This window comes from Neolamprologus brichardi, chromosome 3, assembly GCF_056152115.1.
Source record: "Neolamprologus brichardi isolate AB-2024 chromosome 3, ASM5615211v1, whole genome shotgun sequence".
Classification (NCBI taxonomy): domain Eukaryota; kingdom Metazoa; phylum Chordata; class Actinopteri; order Cichliformes; family Cichlidae; genus Neolamprologus; species Neolamprologus brichardi.
The window spans coordinates 14,409,139-14,429,195 of record NC_142106.1 but is presented as its reverse complement, the minus strand read 5'-3'; the positions used below and the strand labels follow the sequence as shown (position 1 = coordinate 14,429,195).

At 42.4% G+C, this 20,057-nt stretch overlaps 1 protein-coding gene, 1 long non-coding RNA gene and 1 pseudogene across 2 annotated transcripts in view; 1 reads left to right on the top strand and 2 right to left on the bottom strand.

The window, feature by feature from the left end:
• Positions 1-20,057, bottom strand: part of LOC102776171 (uncharacterized) — a 77,359-nt gene that overhangs the window by 19,795 nt on the left and 37,507 nt on the right. The gene's annotated exons all lie outside the window — the stretch shown is intronic.
• On the bottom strand, positions 3,070-6,327 carry LOC148103590 (uncharacterized). The gene is made up of 6 exons (XR_015718586.1): positions 6,269-6,327; positions 5,050-5,123; positions 4,724-4,842; positions 4,504-4,631; positions 4,323-4,417; positions 3,070-3,697 (listed from the first exon to the last, which is right to left on the bottom strand). It is a non-coding gene; the product is annotated as an uncharacterized LOC148103590 (long non-coding RNA).
• On the top strand, positions 11,374-12,218 carry LOC148103589 (uncharacterized; annotated as a pseudogene).

The following is a 20,057-nucleotide window of genomic DNA, read 5'->3' as shown; positions in this document are numbered from 1 at the left end:
TCCAAATCAAAACACAAAACAGCCGCTCTAGTGAGCCATGGTTTTGAGCCATGGCTCATCAGGAGGGATACTCTGAGGGATCCCAACAATCCTATACCATATATTTTAAAACTTCAGCCAAAGAATATGTGAGAACATGTATGACCTGCCCAAACACAATACCCAAGGTAACGTAAGACCAAAAAGAGGACATTTTCCTACACGACCTCACCCATTTCATACAATTCATATGGACTTCATTGAACTGAATGAGTGACAGGACTCAAAATACGCTCTAGTAATTATAGATGTTTTCTCAAAATGGCCAGAAATCTACCCAGTGAAAAAAGCAGACGCAATCTCAGTTGCAAAGTGTCTATGCAACCATTCCAACATATGGTATTCCTACTCTGATAAGATCAGATAATGGAACCCATTTTGTAAATGATGTGATCAGCAAAGTATCTGAAGCACTAGGTTTCAGTTTGAAACACCATTGTGCCTACCATCCACAGAGTGCAGGATTAGTGGAGAGAACAAATGGCACTATAAAACGAAGGCTCAGGAAAACAATGGAAGAAACTGGCAGACCATGGCCAGAATGTGTAGGCCTAGTCAAAATGTGGATGAGAATAACACAAGGAAGTAACACTAGTAACACTGTGTGAGATAATCCATCCACCTGTCGGTGGCGCTGTCACTTGGTGTTCGCTCACTCTGTGGTATAGTATCGCTTCCTGTTCCTGCTCAAACACAGTGGTGTTTCTGAGTAGCTTATTTGCTTAGCAGTTTAATTAACAACTTTTAAATACATTCTTTTTTCACAGTATAATAATCTTCACGTGCTTCATCCGAAGCACACTTTCTGTGTACTCACTGCCTAATTTATAGTATTCAAGTATTCAAGTATTCACTCACTGTCTCTGTACTGTTTCGCTAGCTTAGCTCGTAGCCGACCCGTTAGCACCATGGCTACTTCACCTGTCCCTTCTGCACTTTCTTGCTCATTGTGTCAGATGTTTAGTTACTCCTCGGCCTCCTTTAGCAGTAATGATATCTGTAACAAATGTAGCATATTTGCAGCTCTGGAGGCCAGGATTACTGATCTGGAGACTCGGCTTTGCACCCTGCTCTCACCCTTAGCTAGCCAGGCCCCTGTAGCTGGTGCAGCCGAAGATAGCGTAGGCCCCGCTAGCTGTTCCCCGGCAAATCCCAAGCAGCTGGGGAAAGAGGGCGGCTGGGTAACGGTGAGGAGGAAGCGTAGTCCTAAACAGAAGCCCCAGGTACACCACCAACCCGTTCATGTGTCTAACCGTTTTTCCCCACTCGGTGACACACCCGCTGGGGGTCAAACTCTGGTAATTGGTGATTCTGTTCTCAGACATGTGAAGCTAGAGACACCGGCAACCATAGTCAATTGTCTTCCAGGGGCCAGAGCAGGCGACATTGAAGGAAATTTAAAACTGCTGGCTAAGGGTAAACGTAAATTCAATAAAATCATAATTCACGTCGGCAGTAATGACACCCGGTTACGCCAATCGGAGGTCACTAAAATCAATATTGAATCGGTGTGCAACTTTGCCAAAACAATGTCGGACTCTGTAGTTTTCTCTGGTCCCCTCCCCAATCAGACCAGGAGTGACATGTTTAGCCGCATGTTCTCCTTAAATTGCTGGTTGTCTGAGTGGTGTCCCAGAAACGATGTGGGCTTCTTAGATAATTGGCAAACCTTCTGGAGGAAACCTGGTCTTGTTAGGAGAGATGGCATCCATCCCACTTTGGATGGAGCAGCTCTCATTTCTAGAAATATCGACAAATTTATTAAACCCCTCAAAACATGACTATCCAGAGTTGGGACCAGGAAGCAGAGTTGCAGTCTTACACGCCTCTCTGCAGCTTCTCTCCTCCTGCTACCCCCCCAAAAACCCATCTCCATAGAGACTGTGTCTGCTTCCAAAAAGACAAAAAACAAACTAAATACCAGCAACAAACAACTTAAACATTTACAAAGAAAGAACAATACAGTATCCACATCTGAACCAAAGAGTAAAACAGTGAAATGTGGATTATTAAACATTAGGTCTCTCTCCTCCAAGTCTCTGTTAGTACATGACTTAATAATTGATCAACAAATTGATTTACTCTGCCTTACAGAAACCTGGTTGCAGCAGGATGATTATGTTAGTTTAAATGAATCAACACCCCCGAGTCATTCTAACTACCAGAAATCTCGAAGCACAGGTCGAGGGGGCGGTGTGGCTGTAATTTTTCACACCAGTCTATTAATTAATGAAAGACCAAGACAGACTTTTAATTCATTTGAAAGCCTGATGCTTAGCATTGCCCACCCCAGCTGTGAAACTCAGAAACCAGTCTTACTTGTTATCATCTATTGTCCACCTGGGCCTTACACAGAGTTTCTGTCTGATTTCTCAGACTTTATATCTAATTTAGTTCTGAGCTCAGATAAAATAATTATTGTGGGTGATTTTAACATCCACACTGCAAAAACCCACCTCCTTAATACTAGATAAATACACTTATTTTTGGTGAAGTTTTGCTTAAAACAAGTGAAATTATCTGCCAGTGGGGTAAGTGTTTTTTTCTTATTAAGATTTCTTGAAATAAGAACAATATCCAGATTTAAATAAAGCTAAAAATAAGTATTTTACACTTATTCCAGGCAACAAATCAGAACATTGAAACTTAAAATAAGCTTTAACCACTTATTCTAGGGAACAATTAGATAGTTAAATATTAAAATAAGCCTTACACACTTATTCCAAGCAACCAATCATGGCAATTGAAACCTAAAATAAGATTTAACCACTTGTTCTAAGCAAAATGTTGAAGAAATTAAATCTGAAAATAGGCATAAAACACTTATTCTAAGGAACAAATCAAGGCAAATAATCTAAAAACTAGTACATTAAATCATTTTAAAGATCTTAAAATAAGTTAAAAAATAATAGATTGTAGTCTAAATCTTCTTAAATTCAGTGAAATAATCTGCCAGTGCAGTAAGATAATTACACTTGATAAGAATTCTCAAAATAAGAAAGATAAAGCCAAATTAAAGCAGGCAAAGTATACTGTGTACATGACCTTTATTGGAAACAAACTCTCCAAACAGTAACAAATATTTCAGTGAATCATAGTACACAAAAATTTAAAGACACATTGTAAGTGTAACATTGTTATTTTGTGTTCCTTTTAGAAGTGCTAAACCAGTTAGCTACTCAACATATAAAATGTAATAAAAAGAGCATTTGCAATTTTAAACACAATTTGCAGAACAGATGTGTTTAAAGAAAAAAGTACTTTGTATTACATTAATAAGAATAAAAAAAAAGAATTCAAGTGTAAATTGCAACTTCAAAGCTATCAGGCCCAAACCTTCCAACACAGACCTAAGTTACATCTTGCTCAAACAGCTCTACGTTTCAATAAACATTCCTACAGCCTGCCATGACTTTTTTGTATGAGCCTGTGGTGTCTTGCTCATGGATTTTGTCCTTTAACACTTCAGTCTAAATGACAGACAGAAGCGTTGCCACACATTTAGGATAGGTGAGATGAAGGGTGTAGTAGTATGCCATAAGATACAGCAAACCTTCTCCAAGGTCATCTGTGGTCAAATGTGGTGATGAGAGTGGTTCCAACTGCAATAAGACAGCGGGACCCTTCAAAGAGCAGAACGGGGCTGACGCTGGATCTTCTGTTGGCAAAAGAAAAACAAAGACAAAAATTGTACAATGTACGGAGAAACTCCAAAGCTATCAGGGTAGTTCAAGTATGTATTAGACTTAGACTTCACTTTATTGATCCCTTTGGGGTGCACCCTTCGGGTGATACATGAATGATGACAACCATAGATCAGATGTGCTACAGACCATATTAATGTTATTTTTCTTTAGATTGACAAATACTGTATAGAAAAAAAATAAAAATAAAAAAAAAAAATATATATATATATATATATATATATATATATATATATATATTTATTCATGCCATTGAAAAATGTAATAAATTCTGCCTCATCACCGTTAGGATTATGTCTTTACACACTTTAGGAAATGACAAAGATACTGCACCTGTGATAGTTAAATATGTAATTATTTCCATTTTGTTTTTAATTTCTTTATGATTTTCTTTATTATTTTTATTGAAATTTTTTTTATCTCAGTGTTTGTGCCATTTCAGATTTCTGCACACCTTTTCCAAATATAAACTACATTGTTGGAGGACTTGGCATGGATAAAAAGGCCATATGCCAAATAAACTGTTAAAGTGAAAGCTTTATGGGCATTATTTGATAACAAATATGAAGAAACACAGACCTGAAGGACATCAATCAGTGCTTCACTGGCATGTCCCATCTTCTTGGGTGGTGCAACTTGTGATGGGAAGAAAGTTGGTAGTGTCCTGAACAGGGCTATGAACAGAACAGGAAAGAAAGAACTAAATCAAATTTCAGTTCAATATTCAATATTATTGCCATAATTGTAATCTTTCACTTACAACTGTTGTCACCAGAACTGCTCCTTGGTGGCAAAAGCATGTTTGATCCACCACTTGAATCTGCATCATAATCTTCTCCCTGGTCACATGGTGAGATGTCCATGAGACGCCTTTTCTTTAGTCTCATCCTAAATAAGAAAACGAAAATAGTTATATTACAGGAGTCCTAAACAAAATGTGTCGTGCTAAGTGTTTTTAAATCAAAAGCGGCAAAACTTGCCTCTTTGTGAACTTGAGCCCACAACTGTTTCCTCCTCATAAAATTTTCAGGCCCTGGAAGCAGGTCCCTTAAATCGTCCCTACTGAGGGTGTGGAGCAAGACCTCATCTATGTCTGCAGCTGTAAATAAAAGTCAGTAACTTTCAGAAATGTAAAAGTTGTACAACAATTCCAAATTGTCATTTTGTCAAATACATTTAAATGTAATTTAAATATTTTATTGATCTGACAACATAAAATTGATTCTATGTACGATCACTGTCAGTGTGTGCAACACAAAATTCATTTAGACATTAATTTGCATAAATATGCATATGCTTGGCCTACCATTTAGAACCGAAAGGCTGCAATCATCCAAACCCTCCATGATTTACTGGTGTAGCTTTTGTCAGAACTTTTCCCTGAGGAAAGAAAAACATATGTTTGGGTCAAAAAGAAAAACTGAGTCAAGACACCACCTGCCATGGATCCAAAGTCTATGCAATCAGACACATGGATAAGGTGCAAAAGACAGACCAAGTAGAGCCTGTGTTAATTCAATGGTTAAGTCTTATAAAATTGCTTACTTAAAATTTATGACAAGGCTATTCCAAACTAGTTTTCAAACTAAAACTAATAGTGCCCAACTGCTTGTCAAATCATTCAACAAATGACCACAGCTCAGATTAGGCCACTTCATCCATAAGAAAAAATGTTACCTCGGTTCAGCAAGGTTAAAGTGACCTGATTGATATTAATAGTTTACAACATAAATAATTGGAAGCAAGTTCACATCTTCTCCAACTTACAAGTTTATATGATTAATCATAATCTGTCGGAAATGAGGCTTAAAGTAAATCTATAGGTAAAGATGTCTTTCATAAATGTGCATTATTTTTATTCCCTTGTGTTATCTTTAATTTCATTACCCAAACTGGACTTGCAAAAAATAGTAAAATAATAAAATTTGAATAAACTCATGTTGGTTAAATGTAATTTTGGTCATAAAACAGTTAACTCTTGATGACTTAAGTAAATCCTCATTTAAGTTAAATATAGATCTGTCCAACACCCCTGTCTTTTTCCATAACAAAAAACAGCATTGTAAAGTTATGAGCCCGATTGCGAGATTTGTCTCAAACCAGTATCGGTCCTCCCAAGTTGCACACACCAAGCACAGTGCAGACAGAGAGCACGCGGCTTAAGAAGGAAAAAAAAACCACCGCAGCTTTTTGTTTTCCGTGGGTGGGAAACACAAAACGGACTTTTGCAAAGGCGGATATCAACTGTAGTTCTTTTGTCATATAGCTATGTTAAGTATATTGAACACGAAGCTAAATTTACCTAACTAGCACCATTAATAATTTTAAACTATCACTGCATGCTAACAATTCAGCATACTGAATGAACTAAGCTAGCTAGCTGGCTGGCAGTTTTGGCTAACTACCCATTGGTAGTGAACTGATAATACTGCCTCGGTAAAACTTAATATTTGACCACGACTGATGTTACTACAGTAAGTCAAAGCTAAAAGAACCCGAAATGTTTGTAAGCAAAAGTTAATTACCTCAACAGAATCCAGTCCGAACCTGCTCCCTCGTGTCCTCCGATTCAAACAGTGAGATAATGGACAGAGCCACTTGAGGGCAGCCAGGGGGGAGGTAGTGTTACACATTTTTGTCTGTGTAAAGCTTGTAAAACGTGAACATAACATGCATAATGAACCTGCATTCGAAAAGCTAATTTTAACAAATAACCCATCAATTACTATGACTGTTGTAGTCGTCTTTACAATTACATTACTACACAAGTTAAATGCAGACTTGGTATAAACCACCCCTTCAAACTTGGTATTGACCTCTACTACTCTGCCCGCCAAGAACTTCTTTCAGGTCTTTTCCCCAAACAAGATGGCGTGTTGGAGGTGTGGGATTTGTTTTGTTTTTGTTGCCTTAACAGTAAAGTCTCTTTTGAGCCATATTAATACAATTCATAGCAGTAGTCCAGACTTTTGTGTGATATGTGGGATGGTTGTACGGAGGAATACAGGAACCTAATCTAGTGCTAATACATTATTTAACTCTTTAATATGAACTAGACTATGGAACACCAAAGTGTTAAAACGTGTCATTTAATTTTTATTTTACATTGTGTATTTTTATAATATTTTATTAAATATTTATTTCACTACGATTCTTTTTTGTAATAATAGAAACATTTTGAGACACTTTAATTTTAAGCACCTGTTTAAGCAGCAGCCAATGAGCGTTCAGGTCCCACCCTGATTGCCTGAATAAGAAATTCAGTTGTTAAATGACCTCAAATAAATACACCATTATGAAAAACCCCATTATGAAACAAAAACAGACTTTGGGAAAAAGAGATTTTGGAATATAAATTCATCGAATTTAATAAAATGTCTCAAAAAATGTTCTATAATTCATAAAAAAAAATTTAATGCTACTTTAGCTTCAAGTGACAACAGATTAAAACAATCCCCTGGACAAATGTTTATATTGATCAAGATTTTGCCATTCTTTTATCAAATTTATTTTGGATTTAATTGAAATTGTTAAAATACTTTTTGCCCCAGTTGTGTCTTTACAAACTGTGTCCAAACTAAAAAAATGATAGAAGATTACATGCTGCATCTTCCCTCTCAGATTATTGCCCTGGGACCTGTAATTTGTCATACGTGTATGAAATAGAGTCTAAACGCAGTTTTTTTTAAAAAACAATGGTCAGCCAAATTAAACTTTAAGAATGTGTGCAAGTCTCTTGTAAACCACAATCAGCTGCTGGAGTGTTGTCAAAGTGAAGCAGGAACTGAGCATCCAATATTTGTAAATGAGAAAGGACTAGGTCCTGTATCAGAGGTTGCTAATATGGAGTTTTTGGTGATTGAAGATGCTATACATTATGCCGTTAGAGTAAAGTGGCTTATTTTACATGGTAACAAATACATCTGTGACACGTCTCAGGTCTAAATATACCTTCCAATGATTGACTTTCTTATTTCAAGGAAAAAGGTGAATGTTTCTTATTTTAAGATAATTTTTTGTTTTACACTCTATCTAAAAGCTATTTTTGCTTGAAATAAAGGTGAAATGGTTCATTTTTAGATTTACAGACTAAATAAGAAAAAAAAGGAATATATACTTAAAACAAGTCTAATCATCTAACACATGAGACTGGAAACTAGTTTGTAATGTTCAAAACAAGATGGACAAGATAATCTGGCTAAATTTAAGAAAATAAATCTTGTTAAGCTACAAGAAATTTGCAGTGCATGTTGGTGCTAAAAATGACAGCCTCAACATGGCATTTAATCTGTTGTTAGACTCAATTGGTTTCTCTCAAAATGTAAAAGAACCCACCCACCACTTTAATCACACTCTAGATCTTGTTTTAACATATGGCATAGAAACTGAACATTTAACAGTGTTTCCTGAAAACCCTCTCCTGTCTGATCATTTCTTGATAACATTTACATTTACAATAATTGATTACGCAGCAGTGGAGAGTGGACTTTATCAAAGTAGATTTCTTTCTGAAAGCGCTGTAACTAAGTTTAAGAATATAATCCAGCCTCTGTTATCATCGTCAATGCCCTGTACCAACACAGAGCAGAGCAGCTATCTGAACGCTACCCCAACAGAGGTCGATTATCTTGTTAATAATTTCACCTCCTCACTACGTACGACTCTGGATACTGTAGCTCCGGTGAAAACTAAGGTCTCTAATCAGAAGTACCTGACCCCGTGGTATAATTCTCAAACACGTACCCTAAAGCAGATGACTCGTAATCTGGAGAGGAAATGGCGTGTCACAAATTTAGAGGATCATCATTTAGCCTGGAGAAATAGTTTGTTGCTTTATAAGAAAGCCCTCCGCAAAGCCAGAACAGCTTACTACTCATCACTAATTGAAGAAAATAAGAACAACCCCAGGTTTCTCTTCAGCACTGTAGCCAGGCTGACAAAAAGTCAGAGCTCTTTTGAGCCAACCATCCCTTTAACGTTAACTAGTGATGACTTCATGAACTTCTTCACAAATAAAATTTTTATCATTAGAGAAAAAATTACCAATAATCATCCCATAGATGTAATATTATCTACAGCTACTCTTAGTTCCATTGATGTTAAGTTAGACTCTTTTTTTCCAATCGATCTTTCTGAGTTAACTTCAATAATTACTTCCTCCAAACCATCAACGTGTCTTTTAGACCCAATTCCTACAAAACTGCTCAAAGAAGTCCTGCCATTGATTAATTCTTCGATCTTATATATGATCAACCTATCTCTAATAATCGGCTATGTACCACAGGCCTTCAAGGTGGCTGCAGTTAAACCTTTACTCAAAAAGCCATCTCTAGACCCAGCAGTCTTAGCTAATTATAGGCCAATCTCCAACCTTCCTTTCATATCAAAAATCCTTGAAAGAGTAGTTGTCAAACAGCTAACAGATCATCTGCAGAGGAATGGTTTATTTGAAGAGTTTCAGTCAGGTTTCAGAGTTCATCACAGCACAGAAACAGCTTTAGTGAAGGTTACAAATGATCTTCTTATGGCCTCTGACAGTGGACTCATCTCTGTGCTTGTCCTTCTTGACCTTAGTGCAGCATTCGATACTGTTGACCATAATATCCTATTAGAGCGATTAGAACATGCTGTAGGTATTACAGGTATTGCACTGCAGTGGTTTGTATCATATCTATCTAATAGACTCCAATTTGTGCATGTAAATGGAGAGTCCTCTTCACACACTGAGGTTAATTATGGAGTTCCACAGGGTTCAGTGCTAGGACCAATTCTGTTTACATTATACATGCTTCCCCTAGGCAGCATCATTAGAAGACATAGCATACATTTTCACTGCTATGCAGATGACACCCAGCTCTATCTGTCCATGAAGCCAGATAACACACACCAATTAGTTAAACTGCAGGAATGTCTTAAAGACATAAAGACTTGGATGGCCACTAACTTTCTGCTTCTTAACTCAGATAAAACTGAGGTCATTGTACTCGGCGCTGAAAAGCTTAGAAATATGGTATCTAACCAGATTCTTACTCTGGATGGCATTACCTTGGCCTCCAGTAACACTGTGAGGAACCTTGGAGTCATTTTTGACCAGGATATGTCCTTCAACGCACATATTAAACAAATATGTAAGACTGCGTTCTTCCATTTGCGCAACATCTCTAAAATTAGAAATATCCTGTCTCAGAGTGACGCTGAAAAACTAGTTCATGCATTTATTACTTCCAGGCTGGACTACTGCAATTCATTATTATCAGGATGTCCAAAAAACTCACTGAAAAGCCTTCAGTTAATCCAAAATGCTGCAGCAAGAGTACTGACAGGGACTAGAAAGAGAGAGCATATTTCTCCTGTTTTGGCTTCCCTTCATTGGCTTCCTGTTAAATCCAGAATTGAATTCAAAATCCTGCTCCTCACATACAAGGTCTTAAATAATCAGGCCCCATCTTATCTTAATGACCTTGTAGTACCATATCACCCTATTAGAGCACTTCGCTCCCGCTCTGCAGGCCTACTTGTTGTTCCTAGAGTATTTAAAAGTAGAATGAGAGGGAGAGCCTTCAGTTTTCAGGCCCCTCTTCTGTGGAACCAGCTTCCAGTTTGGATTCGGGAGACAGACACTATCTCTACTTTTAAGATTAGGCTTAAAACTTTCCTTTTTGCTAAGGCATATAGTTAGGGCTGGACCAGGTGACCCTGAATCCTCCCTTAGTTATGCTGCAATAGATGTAGGTTGCCGGGGGATTCCCATGATGCATTGAGTTTTTCCTTTCCAGTCACCTTTCTCACTCAGTATGTGTTAACAGACCTCTCTGTATTGAATCGTATCTGTTATTAATCTCTGTCTCTCTCCCCAGCATGTCTTTCATCCTGTCTTCCTTCTCTCACCCCAACCGGTCGCAGCAGATGGCCGCCCCTCCCTGAGCCTGGTTCTGCCGGAGGTTTCTTCCTGTTAAAAGGGAGTTTTTCCTTCCCACTGTCGCCAAAGTGCTTGCTCATAGGGGGTCATATGATTGTTGGGTTTTTCTCTGTATCTATGAAGCGCCTTGAGGCGACTTTTGTTGTGATTTGGCGTTATATAAATAAAATTGAATTGAATTGAATTGAAGTAACAAACTGTCCCCATTTGAAATTATACATGGGCGACCTTTTCCACTACCAGTTACTAGCGAGCCACTAGATAAATCAATCCGTGAAACCACTCTGGCGGATTGGATGACTCAATTGTTGACAAACAGAAAAGTTGTTTTGAACAATAAACTGCCGCAAGACTCTTCTTCTATTTCCTGCAGGTTGAAGCCAGGTGATTGGATCCTTGTCCGAGTACTCCAAAGGAAAAATTGGAGCTCGCCACGGTGGGAGGGTCCATACCAAGTGCTTTTTACCACTCCAACTGCCCGCAAAATAGCGGAGAGACCCTCCTGGATACATCAGAGCCACTGCAAAAAGGTTGAGGTCCCAGAGGATTCCACTTCCTTCACAGAAATCAACTAGGAAAGTTTCACCCTCGCTTGGTTGCTTCAGTGGTGAGGGGGAAGTGCTGATTGAGCATTGCTCGCACTTCCATCTCCAGCCACTGACCAACTCTAGGGTAACCAAGCAGTAGGGTGTGATGGACCTGTACGCAGCCATGGGAAGGTGAACCCTCTTGGTTACCTTGACTACGACGCTCACCCTTACAGGACCCCAGCTGATGCTGACAACAGCTGAACCACGAGGCAGACAGAGAAGATGGACGCATGACAACTCCCACCTAAGAGACATGACGCAAGACCACATACACCCTTGGATGAACAATGCGTGGTACCGCAACATCCACGACATGACCAGGGCAGAATCGGAAAATACAGACTGTTATGTCTGCTCTTATATGCCCAGCACGTCGACACACCCTACACTATATGGCAAATACATGGACAACACTCAAGCCAAGTGTGCCGCTAGCTTCGCTGGCATTGGATTCCAACACAGCAGAATCATCATCGAAGAGACAAACCCATCTACCTTTTACACTCTTCACGTCAACCTTCTAGGAGGGTTACAACGCAAGAAAATCACCATTGAAGATGTTGTACTTAATAAAGGAGCATATGATCAACTTTTCTGGATCAACTTCAATGTGACAAACCGGAATACATCCATCCATTTCCCAGTTTTCTTGGACCAAACCCCAGGGAAGAACCACTCCATGTGTTATCAACAAGAAAAAGGTAACAGACCCCTTGGAAACACCACAAACTGTGTCCAAACTGCAGGCCACGGAGAAGGTGCCCCTGTGAACATGACTGGACCATTTAATGGCACGTACTGGGTGCAAGGAATGGCCTGGCTATATGGACAATGGGCATATTTCATACTGCCCCCAGGCTGAACACGAACATGTGCTCCTATATTCCTGTCAGACCACACTTTCAGGATGACCGCAGTAAACACCACTTCTACAGCACGCCGGAAAAGAAGATCAATGTTCCCTAAACTTCAACCACATGACCCAATATGGGGAAGAGACGTACCCAAGGAATTCAAAATGTGGACTATCGGACAGAAAGTACTCAATACATTGTTCCCCTGGGTGGGAACCGGAAAAAACATGCTGAGGATTGAAACTCTGGACTAGCGTTTTGGACTCTTCTTGAACGCTTCAACAAACAGCAGGATCAGGAAATCAATGCATTACGGATCACAGTGATGCAAAATCGAATAGCTCTGGACATGATACTAGCAGAAAAAGGGGGACTTTGCGTCCTCTTCAACAACACCTGCTGCACTTACATACCAGACAATGTACACTCATCAAACATGACTGATGCCCTGAACGCCTTGAAACAGATCCAGCAGGCCCAAAATACACAAGTCACCATCAAGTGCGGGATCTACCAAGGAGATGCTCTGTCCCCACTGCTGCTCTGCATAGGCCTGAACCTCCTCAGTGAGATCATTAACAAGACTGGCTACGGATACCGACTACGGAACGGAGCAGTTGTCAGCCACTACAAGTACAAGGATGACATCAAGCTGTATGCCAAGAGTGAACGAGACATCAATTCACTGATCCACACTACCAGGCTATACAGCAATGACATTGGAATGTCGTTCGGACTGGAGAAGTGTAGTCGGATGGTAACAAAGAGAGGGAAGGTAGTCAGAACTGAGGGGATTGAACTACCAGAAGGCAACATTGCAGACATAGAGGACAGTTACAAGTACCTGGGGATCCCGCAGGCGAATGGGAACCATGAAGAGGCCGCTAGGAAAGCTGCAACCACCAAGTACCTGCAGAGGGTCAGGCAAGTCCGTTCCTGAGGAGTCAGCTGAACGGTAAGAACAAGATCCGGGCCATCAACACGTACGCCCTGCCCGTGATCAGGTACCCTGCTGGGGTAATAGGCTGGCCAAAGGAGGAGATAGAAGCCACTGACATAAAGACAAGAAAGCTCCTTACCATGCATGGAGGGTTTCACCCCAAGTTCAGCATCCTGAGGCTGTACGCTAAGCGGAAGGAAGGGGGCCGGGGACTGGTGAGTGTGTAACGGAGGGAAGGTGATGTTTTCTTTCGGTGTTCGTTTAAAGGAGGGGAAACCTTCCTCCAAAACGGATAGAGCAGTGGAGCCGCCAAGGGAAAGCACAAAGCTTTAAAACTGTATAATTAAAATATAATTTATTAGATTTAAATAGTTAAAAGTGTATAATGAATTAAAACAACCCTGGCCAGGGAACAACACAATAAAATAAATAAAACACAACATTAAAATCCGGTGGCGTCCGCCACGATATAAAAGTCACTAGAAAGTTAAAAAATCCAGCGGAGCGGTGCAGGAGGGGAACCCGGCGGCGTCCTCGCCTTCCTTCCCACGTTCTGCGCCCGGTGCGCTAAAGGAGGGAGGCAGCGGCAGTTACTATTCTTTCGGACAGCTTTCAATCGTTAACAGGGGAAAGTCCAGAGACTTACCCCGGGTGGACAGAGCTCTCAACTCCGCCCGCCGCTTCTTTATAGCTGTCACTCGGCACCGGCCCGTCTCGTCGCCTTCAATTCTCCACAGACGCGTACTCGGGTCTCGCGTTGCTGCAGCAATCGGCCGCTCGCTCTGCGTCTCTCGATTGCCGGTGCTGTATCCTCCTCTCTCTGCTTGACGCCAAGCTCCACCAGCCTTATCTGTCCCTGCGCACTCTGTAAATTACTACTGCCATTCCTCTCAGGTGTGTCAAATTAACGGAAAGGGGGAAAAGGGCGGAGTCTCTCCAGGACGAGTTGACTGATGCAAGCAAAACATGCGACATAAATAAAAACACTCCACAAGATACAAAACATGCATAGTAAAAAAACCTAAAAACTTGTCCCTTTCCACCCCGTGACAAGTGTCAGCACCACAGTCCAGGATGAGACAACTAACATCCAAGAATACATCACGAAGATGGCCCCAACTGACAGCGTGCTCAGTGAATACCTCAGGCACCAGAAACCCAAGAAAGAGGAGGGAGACGAGGAACCATCATGGAAGGAGAGGCCCCTGCACGGTATGTAACACCAGCAGGTAGAGGAGGTGGCTGATATCCAGAAATCCTACCAGTGGCTGGAGAAAGCTGGACTGAAAGACAGCACAGAGGCACTAATCACGGCCGCACAAGAACAAGCGCTGAGCACAAGATCCATAGAGGCTGGGGTCTATCACACCAGGCAAGACCCCAACTGCAGGCTGTGTAAAGATGCCCCAGAGACAATCCAGCACATAACAGCAGGGTGCAAGATGCTAGCAGGCAAGGCATACATGGAACGCCATAACCAAGTGGCCAGCATAGTGTACAGGAACATATGTGCCGAGTATAACCTGGAAGTCCCGAGGTCAAAATGGGAGATGCCCCAAAGGGTGGTGGAGAATGACCAAGCTAAGATCCTGTGGGACTTCCAGATACAGACGGACAAAATGGTGGTGGCTAACCAACCGGACATAGTGGTGGTAGACAAACAGAAGAAGATGGCCGTAGTGATCGATATAGCGGTTCCGAATGACAGCAATATCAGGAAGAAGGAACACGAGAAGCTGGAGAAATACCAAGGGCTCAGAGAAGAGCTCGAGAGGAGTTGGGGGGTGAAGGTAACGGTGGTCCCTGTGGTAATCGGAGCACTAGGTGCGGTGACTCCCAAGCTAGGCGAGTGGCTCCAGCAGATCCCGGGAAGAACATCGGAGATCTCTGTCCAGAAGAGTGCAGTCCTGGGAACAGCTAAGATACTGCGCAGGACCCTCAAGCTCCCAGGCCTCTGGTAGAGGACCTGAGCTTGAAGGATAAATGGCCCGCGGGTGCGTGCTGGGTGTGTGTGGTGTATATATATATATTTGGGATGCACCGATACCGTTATCGGGTATCGGCCTCGATACCACATTTTCTAAAGTACTCGTACTCGTTAAAAGTCCCCCGATACCAGGGACCGATACCACGGTCTGAGACCTGTCTATGTTTGAGCTGCATGTAAGGGGTTAATCACAGGCCCGGAGTGCCCGCCCCCAGGCCCCGAGTGCCCGACCCCAGGCCACCGGCTGCAGCTCAGAGCTGAGAGAAGGGCAGGCGAGACATATCAGCCGTGTGGAACTATTTCAAAGTGAACGAAGACGCAAAAACAAAGGCGGACTGCAAATTGTGCTCAGCGAAATTGTCCAGAGGAGGCTCTAAAGGTAGGACATTTAACACAAGTAATTTAATCAAGCACCAAAATCCCAACACGACAACGAGTACAAAGAGTTTACCCACGCTTATTTACCCATGCTGATTAGCACAGAGGAGCATAGCTGATGCTATAGCAGTGGGACGGAAAATAGTTGGGCATTTTAAACATTCCGCCTTAGCCTACTCCCGCCTCGAGGACATTCAGGGACAGCACAACCAGCCAATAAAGAGACTGCAGCAGGACGTACAGACGTGCTGGAACAGCACGTATTACATGCTCCAGTCCCTCATTGAGCAAAAGCGAGTGCTGGGCGTGTCCGAGCATGAACTCCCTGACTCTCTCACCGCTCACCAATGGGCTCTTATGGAGACGACTGTTGCCATCCTCGCCCCCTTTGAGGAACTAACTAAAAAAGTGAGCAGCTACGACGCATTAAATAGCAAAGATGTTTATTAATGCCCCTTGTGTTGTCCAAAGCGGCAGAGTTTACAATAAACTGAAAAAAATACTTGAGTTGCACTGTCACTGTTTAAATTGTTTTTCATAATTATTTATTCTGTAATATGTTGCATACAACATGCTTTTCATTTTAAATAAATGTTCTTAATTCCAAACCAGTCCCTTGTTTTTTGTTTTTTGTTAAATTATAGGACTAAAGCTGTTACCTGTAAATTTAAATCAAGTTTTTATTAAGTACTCGGTATCGGTATCGGCGAGTACTGAAATGCAAGTACTCGTACTCGTTTCCAAAAAAGTGGTATCGGTGCATCCCTAATATATATATATATATATTTAGTGATGGCATGCCACACATGGTAAGCTCCACACCTCACCACCCGTTGATTCACCTTAGTTTAATTTACAGTCACAACTTTAAAATATTCTACTTATTGTTCAATATTGTTTCTTTATTAAATGTATTTATTTTTCCATCACACCTTCCAATGTTTATATGGCGTGCACACATATTAACCTTGCAAGGTCAAAGTTCTGTTTTATGTTATATTAATACATCTTTCTTTGTTTGAGTTACCTGGGGGTTGGCTTCTCCTCCTGTCTGGCAAAAGGTGTGGCAACATGGGCCAGAAACAGGGTATCTATGTGAAACTGCTGTTTGTAGATTACAGTTCAGCATCTAACACAATAGAATGTAGACAGTAGAATGTTCACAAAGCTCAGGGATCTAGGATGTGTGTTGGACTTCCTCACTGGCAGAACTCAGGTAGTGAGGTTGGGTATGTGTGTCTATGACAGCATCAACACCAACACGGGAGCGCCACAGGGGTTTGTACTCTCGCCACTGCTGTACTCCCTTGTCTAAATGAAACACAGGATGTTGCAATCCCTTCTGACTCTGTGGCCACTCATGGCTCCAACACCACTGTGAAGTTTGCTGATGACACAGTGGTGTTGGGCGCCATCTCCAACAATGATGAGGCGGCCTACATGGATGAAATGGAGAATCTGGCATTGTGGTGCCAAGAAAACCATCTTCAGCTGAACATCTGCAAGACCAAGGAGCTGGTGATGAACTGGAGAGGGAGTCAGCACAGAGTCTACAAGCCCCTCCATCTCGACTTCCATCATCAGTGCGGTCCTTCAAGTATCTCGGTGTCCACATCTCCTCAGACCCGACATGGTCTGCTCACATTCAGGTCCAGTCCAAAAAGGCTAGGCAGCACCTGTACCAACAACTGAGGAAGTTTGGAGTCACTCCAGTGATACTCAGGACTTTCTATATAGGCACGCAAGAGCATCCTCACACAGAACATAACATCCTGGTATGGGAACAGCTGTGTTAAGGACCAAAAAGCTCTTCAGAGAGTGAGCCATACGGCAGAACGTTGCTCTCCCTTCCCTACAGGACATTTACACCAGGAGATTTAGATAATAAAGGACCCGTCCCATCCCAGCAACAAACTGTTCCAGCTTCTGCAATCAGGCAGAAGGTTCCACACAATCCAGGAAAAAAACAGAGGCTCAAGAGGAGATTCTGGACCCACCCACCTGGGGGTGTTTGTATTCCAGTAAGGGTCCTAAGGCTAGACCCCCCATGCTAAGCGAGCCTACTGCAGACATGAGCGAGACAGATAAATATGAAGGCATGCCAGCTCAAACGTCGCCCAGATCGACAAGGTCAGGTATTGAGGAACAAGAGCACCCTGATGAGAAGTGAAAACAGGGCGTTGTTGAAATGCTACTACGCAAGTAACCCTGGTTTAAGGGGTTACATGAATAGGATGAGAGACCTATGACATTCTTTGATACCCAAAATCCACATTGAGGGTGAAACAACTAGTAGCTCAGTGTTCCAACATTGGGAAGAAGGGATTGCTCTCACAGCTAGAGATCGACAAGGCACAACACACATGCTACGGCAAGGGGGATCCAGGACGACAGATCAGAGGGGGAGATTTTATCACCCCCACCCGAGATTGGGTACCAAGCCCCAAGTGGGATAGAAGAAGGATCGTTGAGTGCGAGAGGAACTGACCTGAAAGATAGGATCACGGCGAAGCTTGAAACCTGGATCCGCCGTAGCCGGTTCTCAAGACTACTTGAAGTACCATGACAAGATCTGCACGAGGATGTGAATGAGCACTTGATGGTTTGCCTTTAAAGTTGTCTCGAACCTGGCACACTGCAGAAGCTAAGTAGGCTGGGTTTTGGGCAAGTAGGCCTGGGGTGAGGGGTATTTTTATGGTAAAAATACAGTGGCAAAAGAAGGGGATAGTGGCCTTGCCAATGTCTGCCAGTTCACCTTGTGTGGCCGAGCATGGTGCAGCATCTCAGCCTGTTCCTCTGCAACCGGATCATGCTGTAGCACCATCGGTGTCTACGCTTGTTGCTCAGGGGATGCCTGAGAACAGGCCGATTTCACTGCCTCACTTTGAGCCACTCTCAATAGTCATCAGTGGGTTCAAAGCAGGATGCTAGGCTCCGGGTACGCCTGGCTCATCGCCAGCTGGAAAGGGAAGATCGTGAGAGAAAGTTCCAGTTGAAGAAGGAGTTGGAGCTTAGGCGTTTAGAGGTGGAGCAGGCCAGAGCCAGAGAGATTGAACTGAAAAAGGTGGAAGCAGAGACGACTGTCAAGCTATGACAGTTGGAACTCCAAGAGGTTTCCCTCCCAACTACTGCCTCCATGCCACGGTCTGAGGCAGAGTTTGAAAAAATAGTCGTTTTGTTCTGGTGTTTTGTGACACTAAGGTTGATGGTTATTTTGAGTCATTTGAGCAAATAGCCACAGCCTTGCACTGGCCACGAGATGTGTGGGCCATCCTGCTGCAATGCAAACTAGGTAAGGCTCAAGAAGTTTGTTCCTCATTGTCAGCTGAGGACAGTCTGAATTATGACTGCTGGCTTATGAGCTGGTCCCAAAGGTGTATAGGCAGCGTTTCCGGGGGTTGAAAAGAGGACAGGGTCAATCCTACAGAGATTTTGCAAGGGAGAAAAGTGTGCTTTTTAATCGGTGGTGTGTGTCATGCAAAGCTACTGACCTGGCATTGATGCATGAATTAACGCTTGTAGAGGAATTTAAGAACTGCATTTCCAAGCGAATTACAGTATATCTTAACAAACAGTAGGTTTCCTCGCTACTGCAGGCTACGACGCTGGCTGATGAGTTTGTGCTCGTCCATAAAACTAGTGTCAGTAGGTATGACCGAGTCACCTCGCTAGCCCCAGTGAAGGCTAGCGAGGTGCCACCTGGGCAGTACCCAAAGTGTGAGGTACTTGTGTCTCGTCCCAAGATGGAAAGAAAGTGCTTCTTCTGTTTCAAGTCTGGCCATTTAAGAGCAAATTGTGAGGCCTACAAACGGAAACAGTCTCGAGAGCTAGGAGTGTGTCAGCTAACAAAGATGATACAGGCATGGTTTTAAGATCCGAAACAAAGCTCTGTCTCTTCTGCCACAAACCTGGCCACCTGGTTGCTAACTGTTTGAAAGCCCACTTAAAGCAAAAAAGATCTGCTTTGAAAAGAATTCATTGTGGTTCGCAAACGGACAAAGTTGCCAGTCCTAAGCAACAGTTCGAGCATAATTGCTCAGTGGTGTCATTTGGTCACTGTCAGAGGTCGACTGATTCTGATCTGCCACCTGTTGACCATCTTCCGGGTCCTCCAGATGATCTACAGTGTGACAGAGAGTGTGTGACACAACAATTCAAACCTGCACCTCTGGCTAACCAGCATGCCTGTCACCATGACCTAGTGAAGAAGCGTCTGGAAAGTGTTTCAGTAAGGCCTTCTAGCTATCTGCTGGGTTCTCCATATGTGAAGGCTTACAAAACATCTGGCTGTCACTTGGGACACAATCTTGAGGGAACTGGGCCAACCCCATTCAGTGTTTTGGACCCATCCAAAAGGTCTTGGCAGATTCGGCAGGCTATGGTGAATCTAAACTATTATTTTCTAAACACAACACCACCACCTCTGTTCAACGATGGTCGCTCACAGTGGACATAGATGGCTTCTTTCACTCCTCTTTCAAACCATCTATGTAAACTGTGAGCGACCATCTTTGAACAGAGGCGGTGGTTTACGACACCAACTGTCTGCCATCTATAATCCAGTTTTGAGTTCCCTCACCAGATGCCTTAACGCCCACTCACATCCTGGGCCATCTGACCTCAGAAATTCGGATGATAAGGTGGGG